Source organism: Triticum dicoccoides, chromosome 2A, assembly GCF_002162155.2.
Source record: "Triticum dicoccoides isolate Atlit2015 ecotype Zavitan chromosome 2A, WEW_v2.0, whole genome shotgun sequence".
In the NCBI taxonomy this organism is placed as follows: Eukaryota; Viridiplantae; Streptophyta; class Magnoliopsida; order Poales; family Poaceae; genus Triticum; species Triticum dicoccoides.
The window spans coordinates 82,538,465-82,560,473 of record NC_041382.1 but is presented as its reverse complement, the minus strand read 5'-3'; positions in this window follow the sequence as shown (position 1 = coordinate 82,560,473).

Here is a 22,009-nt window from a genome sequence, read left to right as displayed (position 1 = left end):
CAGCGGCGACCGGGCCGGGCGGGTCCGCGATGGGCTCGGCGGGCCAGAGGAGATAGAGAGCCGGCAAGGACACGTGGCTCTCTCACTGGCGCGGGGCGGCGGCGCGGGATGTCCGGCGAGCAGCGGACTTGTCCGGCGGCGGAAGGGGCGAATTTTTAGGGTTAGGGGAGGAAGAGATCCGAGATTTGGAATGGGAGGGCCTATTTATACATAGAATGAGCTAGGAGGCTCCAAATTGAGCACGATTTTTGGCCACGCGATCGTGATCGAACGACCGAGACGATGGAGGGGGTTTAGGTGGGTTTTGGGCCACTTTGGAGAGGAGTTGGGCTGCAACACACACGAGGCCTTTACGGTTCCTCGGTTAACCGTTGGAGTATCAAACGAAGTCCAAATGGCATGAAACTTGACAGGCGGTCTACCGGTAGTATACCAAGGCCGCATGACAAGTCTCATTCCAATCCGAGAACGTTTAACACCCGCACACGAAAAGAGATAAAAGGGGACACCGGCGGACATAGGAGCGCCGGAATGCAAAATGGACAACGGGGAAAATGCTCGGATGCATGAGACGAACACGTATGCAAATGCGATGCACATGATGACATGATATGAGATGCATGACAAAGACAAAAGCAACACGAAGACAAAAACCCAACAACAAGGAAATATCATAACTTAGTGCCAAAAATGGCAAGAGTTGGAATACAATTATGGCAGGTTACATACGGGGCGTTACATTGTACTATGAGTCATCAACATGACAGTGTGCGGCAAGTGCTTCCGATAATAAGGGGTTCTTCCCAGTACCATCTACGTCTTGATGTGGTGTCCTCCGGAGTTGTCAGGAACTCAGGTGGAGCTTTTCCCTGTCAACTATGCTTGCAGTATATGCAGAATCAGAGAACCACATGTACTTGGGTCAGAAAGTGCATGGCAATAGATGAACAAATTGTAGCCCATCATGGATAAAAGCTCCTCCCAAAGCTGGCAATAGATGAGAAAATTGTAGTGAAAAGTTTGTTGCAGCCTGGCCATGATCTCAAGTGGTGCAACTCGAAGGAACAAAACGTGCATATTTCTCAGAACAAGGCTTCGGGCATGGCACAAGTGTGGTCACCGATTGAGAAATCGTCATCACCGTGCAGAACAACATCAGGAGTTTCCTCGAAGTGGCGCTATGGCTAATTTTGCTGGGCAGGGAGCTGGGCTATCGCCCTTCGGTGCTGCCACAAACTGGCCACCGTGTTGGCGCTACGGAGATCTGCACCTTCGAGTACCGTGGTGCCGTACCCCGGTGAGTAGTTGGCTGCCGAGCTCGGGCTACGGATGCGGAGTGGGGGAGCCACAGAGAAGCCCGGGAGCCACTACGGCAGCCATGAAAGCGAGATGGGCCTGGCCATGCACAGCGGTCGTTAGCCGAGGCTTCGTGTTTCTCCGCTGATCCCTGACAACCTGCCGCCTGGGGTGTGATAGCCTTGCAATTTGAGGAGGGGATGAGAGGACGCAACGGTGATATTGTCTGAGTGAAGGAGAGTACATGCGACCTTGACGTCACCTGCATCTAGGCAACAAGCCTCCTCCCGAACAAAGCACCTACAGGTTTGGCTACATGCCGTTCTCTCAGTTTGGTTGGTAGTTTCTTGCTTCAGTTTGCATTCTTGCTTAGATTAGACATAGCCGTGTAGATGCAGATGGACATTGCAGGTATAGTGTGGCACTGACAACTAGGACAAAAATATTCCTGTATACACTCCGAGTGGGTCAGTCTATATACACTTCAATTTCCACATTCAGTTTCCTTCAGTCACACGACAACAAGGAGATAATACACTAATTTGTTTCTGAAAAAAAATCATAAGGGACATCTTTTGGAAGAATGACGAGGCATGTTGGTCGTAGTTGGAGCGAAAGAATTACAATTTTTCTTGTGCCAAATAATCAAATATAGCACAGGTTCAAGAAAAAAAGACAAGAACCATGAGAAATGTTGTTCCTAGATGTTATTGCGCATCATCTATCCTCTTGGCCATGCCCGTCATAACAACAACAACTTTCATCAGGCTGGTGATGCGCATATTGTCAATCATTCTAACTGTGGTGCCTGAGACAAAAACTCCTAAGGCAGTCTGGTAATTTATGATGTTATTACACCGGAGCACATGTAACGACAATCAAGTTTTAAATTTCTAATTTCCATGGTCTTGACAATTTTGAGCCTGCTGCTCTAATCATCATAACCGAAGAGACGGGCTTAGACCATGTATATACCCAGTACCTCCACGAGACCGATTAAATGGCAAAGCAGAACAAGATAGTGTGCTTATGAGAGTGGAAAGATAACCACAAAGAAAGAACCATGATTCTTGACGGTAGCATGAGGAGTCAGAATTGGACTCTGGTGTGTCCGAAACAAACTCCTCGCTTTTATTCCCGTTGCAATGCACGGGCATTTGTGCTACTAACTAGAAAAAGAAAATATGATGCTGCTTTGTTTATTTGTACGATAGTCTCCAAATAGTGTCAAGTATATGTATATCTCCTAAGTTCTACAGCTTTTCAAACTGCATGGATAACTATTTGGTAAAATAACTATAATGACAAAGCACACTATTAATACCTGTGTAAAGTATTAATATCACAAGTCCTATAGAGTGCAAAGTACAAGTATGCTAATATTGAGAGCAAGGATACCATGTCAAAGAGTTGGCAGAGACAAGGATGGTGGGAAACCGGCAAACAAATCAGCATCGAAGTTGTTGTACTTTGATGCAAGGAACCACTCCAGCTGTAAAGTCTTCAGATTCAGCGAAAAAACGTTCGGGTCTTCCTTTTCGGCCAAAGAGGATGAATGCCGGTCTCCTGGAAGCCCTTGTAGGAGTAAGTATCCCCCGGCTATGCCCAAGAGCAAATAGCGATTATTTTCGGGTAAATTGAACATTGCCTCTGACAGCCACTGACTTGCATGAAGGAAATATGCCCTAGAGGCAATAATAAAGTTATTATTTATTTCCTTATATCATGATAAATGTTTATTATTCATGCTAGAATTGTATTAACCGGAAACATAATACATGTGTGAATACATAGACAAACAGAGTGTCACTAGTATGCCTCTACTTGACTAGCTCGTTGATCAAAGATGGTTATGTTTCCTAACCATAGACATGAGTTTTCATTTGATTAACGGGATCACATCATTAGGAGAATGATGTGATTGACTTGACCCATTCCGTTAGCATAGCACTTGATCGTTTAGTTTGTTGCTATTGCTTTCTTCATGACTTATACATGTTCCTATGACTATGAGATTATGCAACTCCCGTTTACCGGAGGAACACTTTGTGTGCCACCAAACGTCACAACATAACTGGGTGATTATAAAAGTGCTCTACAGGTGTCTCCGAAGGTACTTGTTGGGTTGGCGTATTTCGAGATTAGGATTTGTCACTCCGATTGTCGGAGAGGTATCTCTGGGCCCTCTCGGTAATGCACATCACATAAGCCTTGCAAGCACTGCAACTAATAAGTTAGTTGCGGGATGATGTATTACGGAACGAGTAAAGAGACTTGCCGGTAATGAGATTGAACTAGGTATTGAGATACCGACGATCAAACCTCGGGCAAGTAACATACCGATGACAAAGGTAACAACGTATGTTGTTATGCGGTCTGACCAATAAAAGATCTTCGTAGAATATGTGGGAGCCAATATGAGCATCCAGGTTCCGCTATTGGTTATTGACCGGAGACGTGTCTCGGTCATGTCTACATAGTTCTCGAACCCGTAGGGTCTGCACGCTTAAAGTTTGATGACGGTTATATTATGAGTTTATGTGTTTTGATGTACCGAAGGAGTTCGGAGTCCCGGATGAGATCGGGGACATGACGAGGAGTCTCAAAATGGTCGAGACGTAAAGATCGATATATTGGACGACTATATTCGGACATTGAAAAGGTTCCGAGTGATTCGGGTATTTTCAGGAGTACCGGGGAGTTACGGGAATTCGTATTGGGCCTTAATGTGCCATACGGGAAAGGAGAGAAAGGCCTCAAAGGGTGGCTGCACCCCTCCCCATGGGCTGGTCCGAATTGGACTAGGGAGGGGGGCGCCCCCTTCGTTCCTTCTCCTTTTCCCTTCCCTTTCCTTCCCTCCAACTCCTACTACATGGAAGGGCTCCTAGTTCTACTAGGAAAAGATGAATCCTACTCCCGGTGGGAGTAGGACTCCCCTAGGGCGCGCCATAGAGAGGGTCAGCTCTCCCCCTCCTCCACTCCTTTATATACGGGGGCAGGGGGCACCCCAAAGACACAACAATTGATCTCTTGATCTCTTAGCCGTGTGCGGTGCTCCCCTCCACCATAATCCACCTCGATCATATCGTAGCGGTGCTTAGGCGAAGCCCTGCGTCGGTAGAACATCATAATCGTCACCACGCCGTCGTGCTAACGAAACTCTCCCTCAACACTCGGCTGGATCGGAGTTCGAGGGACGTCATCGAGCTGAACGTGTGTTGAAATCGGAGGTGCCGTGCGTTCGGTACTTGGATCGGTCGGATCGTGAAGACGTACGACTACATCAACCGTGTTGTGCTAACGCTTCCGCTTTCGGTCTACGAGGGTACGTAGACAACACTATCCCCTCTCGTTGCTATGCATCACCATGATCTTGCGTGTGCGTAGGAATTTTTTTGAAATTAGTACGTTCCACAACATTGCACCATCTCCATCATTTTGCAACAGATTATAACTGACTTCATTTGTCATATCCTGATTAATAAACATCCCAATCCTTCCTTTCCCTGCCTCCAGAATGGCAACTTGTGTATTGTTGGTGCCAGGTGGGAGGTTGACAGCAGAGAAATCCATGCCGCGTGTGTCAAGCATGAGCAACTTGCTCCCCGGATAAAATGCCTAACAGAAGTATCCGTATGCATAGTGGCGCATCCGCGGCCACCATTACGACTCGGATCGTTGTCTGGAGCTGGGTTGGCCGATCCGGTGAGCAAATTGATCCAATTGTCAAATGTAATAGCATGCCACTGTCTAGCACCTGATCCTGAAGAGAAGATGATGAGGACAAGCTTGGTTGTGCACTGCACCAAGCAAATAACTCTGAATGACATGTCGCCCTCATCCTGGACGGCCGGAGGAGCAAGGAAGGGCTCGAAATGCAGCGTGTCCGGTGGCTGCGCTAGAGCGGCTAGGTCGTCGGGGATTACAGGTAGCAGGATGTAGCACCGGTACAGGGGATCGCAGACAGCCAGATCCCTGGCCGATTCGAGGCAGCTGAATCTGCCCCCTCTGGGACGCGGGAGAGGAGGACGCGGCCGTCCCGCAAATCACGCCTACACCAGCGCTTGGCGGAGGGGAGGAAGGAGCACGAGAAGTCGGCAGCGTGAAATCCGGCCAAAGTGCTCGCGGCGGCGGCGGAGGGGTGCGGCGGCTGGGCCAGTTGCAGCATCAGCTGGTTCCGGCTGCTTCGGGCAGAAAGTATGCCCAGGAGAGGCAGAAGGTGGCTGGCACGAAAGCGATGGAGGAAGACGTGATCCGTGACGATGCGGCGGATGGAGACGCAGGCAAGGTCAGCGACCGCGGGGATGCGGAGGAGGATTTCCTCGAGAAGCTCCAATGGTAGGGTGAGCAGCGTCGTTGGCGGGGCTTCAGGACGGTGAGGTGCCGAACTGTCGAAGACGACACTACAACGACGAATGGACGAAGTCAAATCAATCATGCCGTTTGATATAGAATCCCAAAGGGTCTCATCGGTCGCTTCCGTGCCGTTTAGATTGGGATGGTGGTCACCCACAGCGTGTTTGGTTGGGCGTAATCAAAGGTAGGGAATGGGAATTGAAGGGGTATGAGACTTCAAATCTGTTGTTTGATTCGAGGGATTGAAAATTCACAAGGGAAGAGGCATGAAACTTAAGACTCCAACTTCCACTGTTTTATTAAAAGGGGAGGGGTGGGAGTTGAAGAGAATTGTTTAAATGAATCAATCTTAACCGTTCATCTAACTTCCCTTGTCTAGTCCCATGTCAATTCTCACGAATCAAACAAGGGAGTACAATTTCTTCTCAAATTCTCACGCATAACTCCTATCACGCACCAAATAGAGGATTGTGAATAAGACGATTTATCTCATGTCTAATATCGAACCAACTCCCTACTCTGATCTCGTACTTCACCCCAAGCGTAAGGCCAACTCAGCCAACTCCAACGCCGACACTCAAACTTCCTGCAACCCTCCAGACCGCGTTGTTCGGATCACGGAAGCACATCCACCGTGGTCATGTATTGGTTCGCGGCATGGTCCGGATGCGTTTTCTCCCATAAACTGGAGACAAACATGGGGAAGGTTTATGGAAGTCCGGGACGATCCCAAGCCTGCTTCTGACCGCACTAGCCCACCAACCCCCCTTCCCCGTGCTTCTCGCCCGAAACGGTCAGCTCCGGTCCAGAGCGTCAGTGCACGCATTCATGTCGGACCAGAGTGGATGCGACTGCTCACTGACGCTGGCATTGAAGTGGCGCGCCAGCTGACAGAACGCCGCCTGTGCCGCTTCCCACTTCAAGCGACTGCTCCGTGTTCAATAGACACGACGGCTGCCCGTCCATCCATCTGCCGCCCACATTGATGGCATGCGGTTGTCGAGGTGTCTCCTCGACACCACCTGTCCATTCCTCTGACGCCTGCCATTGCTATATAAATCGCCGACCTTGCCATAGACGCAGTCATCCACCTCTGATCCCTCTCCAAGCCACTCCCACCATGGATTTCTCCCCTCCAAAGCTCTCTAGGATGGACTGACACTGGACTAGAAGAAGGAGATGGCCGCCATTGTCGTTGGCTGGCTAGCCGACAGGCAGCCGGAGGACGACGACGTCCCAATGGAGGATGCGGACGCCGCCGCCGCCACCATCCTCCTCCTCCGCGCCACCCTGGCCAGTGTACTGCACCATGACCATGGGCGAGGCCCATGCCCATTACGTGGACATGGTGCGGGAGGAGCAGTTCCAAGAAGCGCAGGCCAATGCCGCCTACAACCACCACCTCCTCCAAGAGCACCTGCAGGCGGAGGAGCAGCTCGTGCAGCAGGGCGGTCACGCCAGACGGGGAGATGGCGGAGCAGTAGGTGTTGTCCATATCATACCACACCGCCCGCGAGATATGTCACGCCCGCTGATGGTACCGCCAACGGGTGGCGGAGGTGGCAGGCGCCGGTAAGGAGTGTGAGGACGATGGGACGAGCCAGTGTTCAGTGAGACCGACGAAGAGGAGGATGCCGCCAAGACCGCGCCCCGCCACGATGACCACGAAGCCTACACGTCCCTGAGCGCTGCTCGGCCTAGCAATAGGGATTACCCAAGCGAGTATTAGACTCCCATCCCCGTCCCCGCATCAGTCTTTTCATGCCCGTCCCCATCCCCATACCCGTCTGCGGGGATAAAAAATATTCCCATCCCCATCCCCGTCGGGGTTTTAATCCCCATGGGAAAACCCACACATGCAATCAATGACAACCTTCGATAGCATTTCAGTAGAAAAAAATAGCATTTCAGCACAATAAATAATATATTGTGGCTAGGCGAGGGTTTTCTTAGGGCGTTTTGGCCAAAGGGATGGGATGGAAAGAAATTTGGGTGGGTAAGGGCGACAATTACATGGGGTCTACTAATTTTAGAGCCCACATGTAAGGCCTTAATGGGTAAGGCGGGTAACGGACACGGGTAATTGTATCCCATCCCCATCCCCGTCTTGCGTGCTGGGTAAGGTATTTGACCCACCAGCTTCCCCTTGGGCATTAAAGCTGGCACATTCCCGTCCCTTGATAGAGTAATTACCCATGGGGACATGGGTAATGGTTAACCATTGCCAGCTTGAGGTGCCGCCGGCAACGAGGAAGAGTAGTGCACTGTAGGTCACCATCGCTTGGGTCCTAGGAAGGCCACCGCTTTTTCCCTCCCGTTGAAGCCAAACTTGGTGGGCTGAACATCATTGGCCGCAGCTTGGCGGGAGGCGGACATCTTCGCTTCCCGTGGCTCTGGAGGAGGAGGAGGTTATGTAGGCAGAGCTGGAGAGCACCGGGACGGAGCTGGATAAGGCGAAGCTTCGGGTCTCTTGGTTCATGGCCAGACATGGGGAACGGGCGTCGTCGACCATTTAGATTTGATAATTATACCTAGTCAGACGAACTCCGCTTATAATTGATGTAAAATTGTAATGAAATACGCCATGTTTATATGAAATCTGGCCATGTTTATATGAAATTGTTTTTGGTCAAATTTCATCTGGTTGGTTTGAGTTGTTGTCAAAATATATGCGGCTAGCATTGGATGTCGTCCTCCCGCATCCATGTCCGCATACTGGTCCTCCCTGTCCGTGGACGGATGCGGGAGGAAATTTATGGGTTGCCGTTGGAGATGCCCAAAGTGAAGGAAATATGCCCTAGAGGCAATAATAAAGTTTTTTATTTATATTTCCTTATATCATGATAAATGTTTATTATTCATGCTAGAATTGTATTAACCGGAAACTTAGTACATGTGTGAATACATAGACAAAACAGAGTGTCCCTAGTATGCCTCTACTTGACTAGCTCGTTAATGAAAGATGGTTAAGTTTCCTGACCATAGACATGTGTTTTCATTTGATGAACATGATCACATCATTAGACAATGATGTGATGGACAAGACCCATTCGTTAGCTTAGCATAATGACCGTTAAGTTTTATTGGTATTGCTTTCTTCATGACTTATACACATTCCTCTGACTATGAGATTATGCAACTCCCGAATACCGGAGGAACACCTTGTGTGCTATCAAACGTCAGAACGTAACTGGGTGATTATAAAGATGCTCTACAGGTGTCTCCGAAGGTGTTTGTTGGGTTGGCATAGATCAAGATTAGGATTTGTCACTCTGTGTATCAGAGAGGTATCTCTGGGCCCTCTCGGTAATGCACATCACTATAAGCCTTGCAAACAATGTGACTAATGAGTTAGTTACGTGATGGTGCATTACGTAACGAGTAAAGAGACTTGCCGGTAACGAGATTGAACTAGGTATGATGATACCGACGATCGAATCTCGGGCAAGTAACATACCGATGACAAAGGGAATAACGTATGTTGTTATGCGGTTTGACCGATAAAGATCTTCGTAGAATACGTAGGAGCCAATATGAGCATCCAGGTTCCGCTATTGGTTATTGACCAGAGATGTGTCTCGGTCATGTCTACATAGTTCTCGAACCCGTAGGGTCCGCACGCTTAACGTTCGATGATGATTTGTCTTATGAGTTATGTGATTTGATGACCGAAGTTTGTTCGGAGACATGGATGAGATCACGGACATGACGAGGAGTCTCGAAATGGTTGAGAGGTAAAGATTCATATATTGGAAGGCTATATTCGGACAACGGAATGGTTCTGAGTGATTCGGGTATTTTTTGGAGTACCGGTGAGTTACGGGAATTCGCCGGGGGAAATTAATGGGCCTTATTGGGCTTTAGTGGAGAGAGGAAAGAAGGGCCACGAGGTGGCGCATGCCTCCCCCCTGCTCAAACCGAATTGGACAAAGGGTGGGGGCGCCCCCCCTTTCCTTCTCCCTCTCCCTCCTTTCCTTCTTTCCGACTCCGAAAAGGAAAGGGACTCCTACTAGGACTTGGGAATCCTAGTAGTACTCCCTACACTTGGAGCGCCCCTAGGAGGTCCGGCCTCTCTCCCTCCCTCCTTTATATACATGGGCAGGGGGGCAACCCAAAGGTACTCCAGATTTGTCTTAGCCCTGTGCGGTGCCCCCTCCACAGTTACACACCTTGGTCATATCGTCATAGTTCTTAGGCGAAGCCCTGCGCTGGTAACTTCATCATCACCACGCCGTCGTGCTGACAGAACTCTCCCTCGTCCTCAACTGGATCAAGAGCTCCATGGACATCATCGTGCTGAAGGTGTGTTGAACACGAAGGTGTCGTACGTTCGGTACTTGGACCGGTTGGATCATGAAGACGTTCGACTACATCAACCGCGTTACTAAACGCTTCCGCTTTCTGTCTACGAGGGTACGTGGACACACTATCCCGTCTCGTTGCTATGCATCTCCTAGATAGATCTTGCGTGATCGGATGATTTTTTTTGAAATACTACGTTCCCCAACAGTGGCATCCGAGCCAGGTAAATGCATAGATGTTATATGCACGAGTAGAACACAAAGTGTTGTGGGCGATAATAGTCATACTGCTTACCACCAATGTCTTACTTTGATTTGGCGGTATTGTTGGATGAAGCGTCCCGGACCGACATTTCATGACCGCGTTCATGAGACTGGTTCTACCGATGTGCTTCGCACATAGGTGGCTGGCGGGTGTCTGTTTCTCCAACTTTAGTTGAATCGAGTTTGACTATGGCTGGTCCTTGTTGAAGGTTAAAACAGCACACTTGACGAAAAATCATTGTGGTTTTGATGCATAGGTAAGAACGGTTCTTGCTAGGAGCCCGTAGCAGCCACGTAAAACTTGCAACAACAAAGTAGAGGACGTCTAACTTGTTTTTGTAGGACATGTTGTGATGTGATATGGTCAAGATGTGATGAGATATAAATTGTTGTATGAGATGATCATGTTTTGTAACCGTTATCGGCAACTGGCAAGAGCCTTATGGTTGTCGCTTTATTGTATGAAATGCAATCTGAAGGAAATATGCCCTAGAGGAAATAATAAAGTTATTATTTATTTCCTCATATCATGATAAATGTTTATTATTCATGCTAAAATTGTATTAACCGGAAACTTAATACATGTGTGAATACATAGACAAACATAGTGTCACTAGTATGCCTCTACTTGACTAGCTCGTTGATCAAAGATGGTTGAGTTTCCTAGCCATAGACATGCGTTCTCATTTTATTAACGGGGATCACATCATTAGGAGAATGATGTGATTGACATGACCCATTCCGTTAGCTTAGCACTTGATCGTTTGTTTACTGCTATTGCTTTCTTCACGACTTATACATGTTCCTATGACTATGAGATTATGCAACTCCCGATTACCGGAAGAACACTTTATGTGCTACCAAACATCACAACGTAACTGGGTGATTATAAAGCTGCTCTACAGGTGTCTCTGATGGTGTTCGTTGAGTTGGCATAGATCGAGAATAGGATTTGTCACTCCGATTGTCGGAGAGGTATCTCTGGGGCCTCTTGGTAATGCACATCACTACAAGCCTTGTAAGCAATGTGACTAATGAGTTAGTTACTAGATGATGCATTGCGGAACGAGTAAAGAGACTTGCCGGTAACGAGATTGAACTAGGTATTGAGATACCGATGATCGAATCTCGGGCAAGTAACATACCGATGACAAAGGGAACAACATATGTTGTTATGCGGTTTGACCGATAAAGATCTTCATAGAATATGTAGGAACCAATATGAGCATCCAGGTTCCTCTATTGGTTATTGACCGGAGACATGTCTCGGTCATGTCTACATAATTCTCGAACCCGTAAGGTCCGCACGCTTAAAATTCTGTGACGATCGGTATTATGAGTTTTTGTGTTTTGATGTACCGAAGGTAGTTCGGAGCCCCGGATATGATCACGGACATGATGAGGAGTCTCAAAATGGTCAAGACGTAAAGATCGATATATTGGACGACTATGTTCGGACACCGGAAGTGTTTCGAGAGGTTTCAGACATATACCGGAGTACCGGGGGGTTACCGGAACCCCCCGAGGAGTATATTGGGCCTAATGGGCCCTAGTGGGAGAAGAGGAGGGGAGGCCAGGGCAGCCGTGCGCCCCCTCCCCCTCTAGTCTGAATTGGAGAAGGAGGGGGCGGCGCCCCCCTTTCCTTCTCTCCCTTCCTTCCCCTCTCCTACTCCTAGTTGGAAGGGGGAGTCCTACTCCCGGTGGGAGTAGGACTCCACATGGGGCGCGCCATAGGAGGCCGGCCCCCTCCCCCTCCTCCACTCCTTTATATATGGGGAGGGGGCACCCCTTGGAGACACAAAAATTGATCATTGATCTTTTAGCCGTGTGCGGTGCCCCCCTCCACCATCATCCACCTCGGTCATATCGTATCAGTGCTTAGGCGAAGCCCTACGTTGGTAGCTTCATCAACACCGTCACGACACCGTCGTGCTGACAAAGCTCTTCCCGGAAGCTCTACTGGATCATGAGTTCATGGGACGTCACCGAGCTGAACGTGTGCAGAACGCGGAGGTGCCGTACGTTCGGTACTGAGGATCAGTCAATCGTGAAGACGTACGACTACATCAACCGCGCTATCATAACGCTTCCGCTTACGGTCTACGAGGGTACGTAGACGACACTCTCCCCTCTCGTTGCTATGCATCACCATGATCTTGCATGTGCGTAGGATTTTTTTGAAATTACTTCGTTCCCCAACACAATCGCCATGTAATTGCTTTACTTTATCACTAAGCGGTAGCGATAGTTGGCGAGACGACAACGATGCTATGATGGAGATCAAGGTGCCAAGCCAATGATGATGGAGATCATGATGGTGCTTTGGAGAAAGATATCAAAGGCACAAGATGATGATGGCCATATCATGTCACATATTTTGATTGCATGTGATGTTTATCTTTTATGTATCTTATTTTGCTTAGTACGATGGTAGCATTATAAGATGATCTCTCACTAAATTTCAAGGTATAAGTGTTCTCCCTGAGTATGCACCGTTGCTAGAGTTCGTCATGCCGAGACACCACGTGATGATCGGGTGTGATAAGCTCTACGTTCACATACAACAGGAGCAAACCAGTTTTGCACATGCAGAATACTCGGGTTAAACTTGACGAGCCTAGCATATGCATATATGGCCTCGGAACAGTGAGACCGAAAGGTCAAGCGTGAATCTATAGTAGATATGATCAACATAGTGATGTTCACCATTTAAAACTACTCCATCTCACGTGATGATCGGACATGGTTTAGTTGATTTGGATCACGTGATCATTTAGATGACTAGAGGGATGTCTATCTAAGTGGGAGTTCTTAAGTAATATGATTAATTGAACTTTAATTTATCATGAATTTAGTCCTGATAGTATTTGCAAATTATGTTCTAGATCAATAGCTTGTGATGTAGTTCCCCGTTTATTCTTTGATATGTTCCTAGAGAAAAATAAGTAGAAAGATGATAGTAACAATGATGTGGACTTGGTCCATGATCTGAGGATTATCCTCATTGCCTCATAGAAGAGTTATGTCCTTGATGCACCGCTAGGTGACAGACCTAATGCAGGAGCAGATGCAGATGTTATGAACATTTGACAAGCTCGGTATGATGAATACTTGATAGTTTAGTGCACCATGCTTTACGGCTTAGTACCGGGACTTCAAAAATGATTTGAGCGCCATGGAGCATATGAGATGTTCCAAGAGTTGAAATTAGTATTTCAGACTCATGCCCGTGTCAAGAGGTATGAGACCTCTGAGAAGTACTTTACCTACAAAATGGAGGAGAATAGCTCAGCTAGTGAGCATGTGCTCAGAATGTCTAGGTACTACAATCGCTTGAATCAAGTGGGAGTTAATCTTCCAGATAAGATAGTGATTGACAAAGTTCCCTAGTCACTATCACCAAGTTACTAGAACTTCATGATGAACTATAATATGCAAGGGATAACGAAAATGATTCCCAAGCTCTTCACGATGCTGAAATCAGTGAAGGTAGCAAGAAAGAGCATCAAGTGTTGATGGTTAACAAGACCACTAGTTTCAAGAAAAGGGCAAAGGGATAGAAAGGGAACTTCAAGAAGAATAACAAGCTAGTTGTCACTCCCGTGAAGAAGCCCAAAGCTAGACCTAAGCCTGAAACTGAGTGCTTCTACTGCAAAAGGGATGGTCACTAGAAGTGGAACTGCCCCAGATACTTGGCGGATAAGATGGATGTCAAAGTGAACAAAGGTATATTTTGATATACATGTTATTGATGTGTACTTTACTAGTGTTTATAGCAACCCCTCGGTATATGATACTGGTTCAGTTGCTAAGAGTAGTAACTCAAAACAGGAGTTGCAAAATAAACGAAGACTAGTTAAGGACGAGGTGACGATGTGTGTTGGAAGTAATTCCAAGGTTGATACGATCACCATCGCACACTCCCTCTACCTTCGGGATTAGTGTTGAACCTAAATAAAAGTTATTTAGTGTTTGCGTTGAGCATTAATATGATTAGATCATGTTTATTGCAATACGGTTATTCATTTAAGTCGGATAATAATTGTTGTTCTGTTTATATGAATAAAACCTTCTATGGTCATACACCCAATATAAATGGTTTACTGAATCTCGATCGTAGTGATACACATATTCATAATATTGATGACAAAAGATGCAAAGTTGATAATGATAGTGCAACATATTTGTGGCACTTCCATTTAGGTCATATTGGTGTAAAGCGCATGAAGAAACTCCATGCGGATGGACTTTTGGAATCACTTGATTATGAATCATTTGATGCTTGTGAACCATGAGGGCAAGATGACTAAGACTCCGTTCTTCGGAACAATGGAGCGAGCCACTGACTTATTGGAAATAATGCATACCGATGTATGCGATCCGATGAGTGTTGAGGCTCATGGCGGGTATCGTTATGTTCTAACCTTCATAGATGATTTGAGCAGATATGGTTATATCTACTTAATGAAACACAAGTCTAAAACATTTGAAAAGTTCAAAGAATTTCAGACTAAAGTGGAGAATCATTGTAGCAAGAAAATGAAGTTTCTATGATCTGATCGCGGAGGCGAATATTTGAGTTACGAGTTTGGCCTTCATTTAAAACAATGTGGAATAGTTTCACAACTCACGCCACCTAGAACACCATAGCGTAATGGCGTGTCCGAATGTTGTAATCGTACTTTATTAGATATGGTGCAATCTATGATGTCTCTTACCGATTTACCACTATTGTTTTGGGGTTATGCATTAGAGATAGCTGCATTCACGTTAAATAGGGCACCATCTAAATCCATTGAGACGACACCGTATGAACTATGGTTTGGCAAGAAACCTAAGTTGTCATTTCTTAAAGTTTGGGGCTGTGATGCTTATGTGAAAAAGCTTTAACCTGATAAGCTCAAACCCAAATCGGAGAAATACGTCTTCATAGTATACCCAAAGGAGACTATTGGGTACACCTTCTATCACAGATCCGAAGGCAAGATATTCATTGCTAACAATGGATCCTTTCTAGAGAAGGAGTTTCTATCGAAAGAAGTGAGCGGGAGGAAAGTAGAACTTGATGAGGTAATTATACCTTCTCTCGAATTGGAAAGTAGTACATCACAGAAATCAGTTCCAGTGATTCCTACACCAATCAGTGAGGAAGCTAATGATGATGATCATGAAACTTCAGATCAAGTTACTACTGAACCTTGTAGGTCAACCAGAGTACGGTCCGCACCAGAGTGGTACGGTAATTCTGTTCTGTAAGTCATGTTACTAGACCATGACGAACCTACGAACTATGAGGAAGTGATGATGAGCCCAGATTCTGCGAAATGGCTTGAAGCCATGAAATCTGAAATGGGATCCATGTATGAGAACAAAGTATGGACTTTGATTGACTTGCCCGATGATCGGTGAGCCATTGAGAATAAATGGATCTTCAAGAGGAAGACGGACACTGATAGTAGTGTTACTATCTACAAAGCTCGAATTGTCGCAAAAACTTTTCGACAAGTTCAAGGTGTTGACTACGATAAGATTTTCTCACTCGTAGCGATGCTTAAGTCTATCCGAATCATGTTAGCAATTGCCACATTTTATGAAATCTGGCAAATGGATGTCAAAACTACATTCCTTAATGGATTTCTTAAAGAAGAGTTGTATATGATGCAACAAGAAGGTTTTGTCAATCCTAAAGGTGCTAACAAAGTGTGCAAGCTCCAGTGATCCATCTATGGACTGGTGCAAGCATCTTGGAGTTGGAATATACGCTGTGATAGGGTGATCAAAGCATATGGTTTTATACAGACTTTTGGTGAAGCCTGTATTTACAAGAAAGTGAGTGGGAGCACTACAACCTTTCTGATAAGTATATGTGAATGACATATTGTTGATCAGAAATGATGTAGAATTTTTTGGAAAGCATAAAGGAGTGTTTGAAAGGAGTTTTTCAATGAAAGACCTAAGTGAAGCTGCTTACATATTAAGCATCAACATCTATAGAGATGGATCAAGACACTTGATAAGTTTTTTCAATGAGTACATACCTTGACAAGATTTTGAAGTAGTTCAAAATGGAACAGTCAAAGAAGGAGTTCTTGGCTGTGTTGCAAGGTGTGAAGTTGAGTAAAGACTCAAAACCCGACCATGGTAGAAAATAGAAAGAGAATGAAAAGTCATTCCCTATGCCTCAGTCATAGGTTCTATAAAGTATGCTATGATGTGTACCAGACCTATTGTGTACCTCACCATGAGTTTGGCAAGAGGGTACAATAGTGATCCAGGAGTGGATCACTGGACAGCGGTCAAAATTATCCTTATTGAAATAAGGACATGTTTCTCGGTTATGGAGGTGACAAAAAGTTTGTCGTAAAGGGTTACGTCGATGCAAGCTTTGACACTGATCCGGATGACTCTAAGTCTCAATCTGGATACATATTGAAAGTGGGAGCAATTAGCTAGAGTAGCTCCGTGCAGAGCATTGTAGATGTATAAAATTTGCAAAATACATACAGCTCTGAATGTGGCAGACCCGTTGACTAAACTTCTCTCACAAGAAAAACATGATCACACCTTAGTACTCTTTGGGTGTTAATCACATAGCGACGTGAACTAGATTAGTGACTCTAGTAAACCCTTTGGGTGTTGTTCACATGGTGATGTGAACTAATCACATAAAGATGTGAACTATTGGTGTTAAATCACATGACTATGTGAACTAGATTATTGACTCTAGTGCAAGTGGGGGACTGAAGGAAATATGCCCTAGAGGCAATAATAAAGTTGTTATTTATATTTCCTTATATCATGATAAATGTTTATTATTCATGCTAGAATTGTATTAATCGTAAACTTAGTACATGTGTGAATACATAGACAAAACAGTGTGTCCCTAGTATGCCTCTACTTGACTAGCTCGTTAATCAAAGATGGTTAAGTTTCCTGACCATAGATATGTGTTGTCATTTGATGAATGGATTAGGAAAGGGGGCGCTGCCCCCCTTCCCTTGTCCAACTCGGACTGCTAAGGGGGGGGGGGCTGCTACCTCTTGAGCACTGCGTTGGTTTTCCCTTGAAGAGGAAAGAGTGATGCATCAAAGTAGCGTAAGTATTTCCCTCAGTTTTTGAGAACCAAGGTATGCTACCTCTTGAGCACTATGTTTGTTTTCCCTGAAGAGGAAGGGATGATGCACCAAAGTAGCGTAAGTATTTCCCTCAGTTTTTGAGAACCAAGGTATCAATCCAGTAGGAGGCTACGCGTGAGTCCCTCGTACCTGCACAAAACAAATAAATCCTTGCAACCAATGCAAATAGGGGTTGTCAATCCCTATAAGGCCACTTACGAGAGTGAGATCTGATAGATATGATAAGATAATATTTTTGGTATTTTTATGATAAAGATGCAAAGTAAAATAAAGGCAAAGTAAATAGCAAAGGAAATAACTAAGTAGTAGGAGATCAATATGATGAAGATAGACCCGGGGGCCATAAGTTTCACTAGTGGCTTCTCTCGAGAGCATAAGTATTCTATGGTAGGTGAACAAATTACTATTGAGCAATTGACCGAATTGAGCATAGTTATGAGAATATCTAGGTATGATCATGTATATAGGCATCACGTCCGACACAAGTAGACCGACTCCTGCCTGCATCTACTACTATTACTCCACTCATCGACCGCTATCCAACATGCATCTAGAGGATTAAGTTAAAAACAGAGTAACGCCTTAAGCAAGATGACATGATGTAGAGGGATAGACTCATGCAATATGAAGAAAACCCCATCTTGTTATCCTCGATGGCAACAATACAATACGTGCCTTGCTGCCCCTACTGTCACTGGGAAAGGACACCGCAAGATTGAACCCAAAGCTAATCACTTCTCCCATTGCAAGAAAGATCAATCTAGTAGGCCAAACCAAACTGATAATTCGAAGAGACTTGCAAAGATAACCAATCATACATAAAAGAATTCAGAGAAGATTCAAATATTATTCTTATATAGACTTGATCATAAACCCACAATTCATCGGTCTCAACAAACACACCGCAAAAAGAAGATTACATCGAATAGTTCTCCACAAGAGAGGGGGAGAACATTGTATTGAGATCCAAAAAGAGAGAAGAAGCCATCTAGCTACTAACTATGGACCCATAGGTCTGAGGTAAACTACTCACACTTCATCGGAGGGGCTATGGTGTTGATGTAGAAGCCCTCCGTGATCGACGCCCCCTCCGGCGGAGCTCCGGAACAGGCCCCAAGATGGGATCTCGTGGACACAGAAAGTTACGGCGGTGTAATTAGTGTTTTGGCTCCGTATCTAATCGTTTGGGGGTACGTAGGTATATATAGGAGGAAGGAGTACGTCGGTGGAGCAACAGGGGGCCCACGAGGATGGAGGGCACGCCTGGTGGGGGTGGGCGCGCCCCCTACCTCGTGGCCTCCTCTTTTCTTTCCTGACGTAGGGTCCAAGTCTCCCGGGTCTTGTTCATTGAGAAAATCACGTTCCCGAAGGTTTCATTCTATTTGGACTCCGTTTGATATTCCTTTTCTTCGAAACCCTAAAACAGGCAAAAAACAACAATTTTGGGCTGGGCCTCCGGTTAATAGGTTAGTCCCAAAAATAATATAAAAGTGGATAATAAAGCCCAATAATGTCCAAAACAGTAGATAATATAGCATGGAGCAATCAAAAATTATAGATACGTTGGAGATGTATCATGCATCCCCAAGCTTAATTCCTGCTCGTCTCGAGTAGGTAAATGATAAAAACAGAATTTTTGATGCGGAGTGCTACTTGGCATAATTTTAATGTAATTCTTCTTAATTGTGGTATGAATATTCAGATTCGAAAGATTCAAGACAAATGTTTAGTATTGACATAAAAATAATAATACTTCAAGCATACTAACCAAGCAATTATGTCTTCTCAAAATAACATGGCTAAAGAAAGTTATCCCTACAAAATCATATAGTCTGGCTATGCTCTATCTTCACCACACAAAATATTTAAATCATGCAAAACCCCGATGACAAGCCAAGCAATTGTTTCATACTTTTGACATTCTCAAAACTTTTTTAATCTTCACGCAATACATGAGCGTGAGCCATGGATATAGCACTATAGGTGGAATAGACTGGTGGTTGTGGAGAAGACCAAAAGGGAGAAGATAGTCTCACATCAACTAGGCGTATCAACGGGCTATGGAGATGCCCATCAATAGATATCAATGTGAGTGAGTAGGGATTGCCATGCAACAGATGCACTAGAGCTATAAGTATATGAAAGCTCAAAAAGAAACTAAGTGGGTGTGCATCCAACTTGCTTGTTCATGAAGACCTAGGGCATTTTGAGGAAGCCCATCATTGGAATATACAAGCCAAGTTCTATAATGAAAGATTCCCACTAGTATATGAAAGTGATAACATGAGAGACTCTCTACTATGAAGATCATGGTGCTACTTTGAAGCACAAGTGTGGTAAAAGGATAGTAACATTTTCCCTTCTCTCTTTTTATCTCATTTTTTATTTTTTATTTGGGCCTTTTCTCTTTTTTATGGCCTCTTTTCTTTCTCCTTTTTTTATTTTTTTGTCTGGAGTCTCATCCCGACTTGTGGGGGAATCATAGTCTCCATCATCCTTTCCTCACTAGGACACTGCTCTAATAATGATGATCATCACACCTTTATTTTTCTTACAACTCAACAATTACAACTCGATACTTAGAACAAAATATGACTCTATATGAATGCCTCCGGCGGTGTACCAGGATATGCAATGACTCATGAGTGACATGTACAAAAGAATTATGAATGGTGGTTTTGCCACAAATACGATGTCAACTACATGATCATGCCAAGCAATATGACAATAATGGAGTGTGTCATACTAAACGGAACGGTGGAAAGTTGCATGGCAATATATCTCAGAATGGCTATGGAAATGCCATAATAGGTAGGTATGGTGGCTGTTTTGAGGAAGGTATATGGTGGGTGTACGATATCAGCGAAAGGTGCGCTGTATAAGAGAGGCTAGCAAAGGTGGAAGGGTGAGAGTGCGTATAATCCATGGACTCAACATTAGTCATAAAGAACTCATGTACTTATTGCAAAAATCTACAAGTTATCAAAGCAAAGTATTACACGCATGCTCCTAGGGGGATAGATTGGTAGGAAAAGACCATCGCTCGTCCCTGACCGCCACTCATAAGGAAGGCAATCAAAAAATAAATCATGCTCCGACTTCATCACATAACGGTTCACCATACGTGTATGCTACGGGAATCACAAGCTTCAACACAAGTATTTCTCAAATTCACAACTACTCAACTAGCATGACTTTAATATTGTAGCAACCAGACCTCAAACGGTCCAATCTCTGTGCTCCGGTGTCATCCCTGGATCAGTAATGCTGACACCACACAGTACTTGAAGGATTTATAACAGAGTAGCAATCACACACTTATTAAATCGAGTGTCTCAAAAGAGAACTTATTACAATAAATATGGCTTAAGGCCATGTAATAATGATAACAACGGAAGGCTTGGAAGATAAGTGAGTCCATCAACTCCAACGGCATCACCGAGTATAGAACCACGACCTAAAGGCACCTTACTCGTCGTCTGAAAAGTTTGCAACATGAACGTTGCAGCCCGAAACGGGCCAGCACATGGAATATGCTGGCAAAGTAACACATAGAGAATGATGGAAGAATAAGACTATACTACATGCATATTTGGCTGGTGGAAAGCTCTATGGTTACAGTTTTGTGTAAAGCCAATTTTCCCTACTGCAAAGGAATAAATTTTATTTAACTATCATGGTAGTTGTTAAACATTGAGAGTGTAGACACCCTCTCAATCCCAATTAAGCATCATCATTAAAACCCAACAAAATTAATTTAGAGTAACATGATGAGATTCACATGATAATCCAAGTACTAGATACTCAAGATGTCCATAACCGGGGACACTGCTAACCATGATTAGTTTATACACTCTGCAGAGGTTTGCGCACTTTTCCCCACAAGACCCGATCTCCTCCGTTGGGATTCTCGCACTACATGGTGTTTGAGAAATGGATGACCGAGACATAGTCTTTCAGAAGCGCTAGCACCTTACGAACGGGTAGACCGTACCAACCTACATCCCCTACATCTGCTAGTCTACCACTGTAAGAGTTCGCACGACTTAGTCAACTATGCTAGAGCCCATAGTAGCTTGTGGCTGCACACGCAAGTTTCTAGTATGAATAATCTCATGATCCCTTTGAGCCTGGGTGGCGGTCCAAAAAGAAAAACAGGCAATCGCTGGAATACCCAGGTGCCTCAATCCACCCAGATGTGTGTTTAAGTTGCCACCTTAAGTAAACCATTAATTTAACAATCTCACATCTGTCATGGATACACTCACCCAATCCACGTCTACTAGCACATCATAGCAATATAAGCAAACGTAGAAGTAACTCCCAAAGGTTTGATAACAAAATAGGTAATAGGTACTACCTCATCTACTTCCCAAACCCACAATTTAATTAGATCCTAATAATGCAATGGTGTGAGGATTGATCTAATACAATAAAAACTGGGTAGTAGGAGGTATGATCAAAGTGTTACTTGCCTTGCTGATGATCTGTGAAACCTAGCGATTCGAAGTAGCAAGCGGCGCACTCCGGGTACTTTATCGCAAACAAACAAGCATACAATAAGTACTCCACTAATGCACAGGTAAAATTCAAATAAGAGATCTAACCAGACAGTTCAACTTAAGAACTCTGGTTGGCAAAAAGAATCAAATCAAA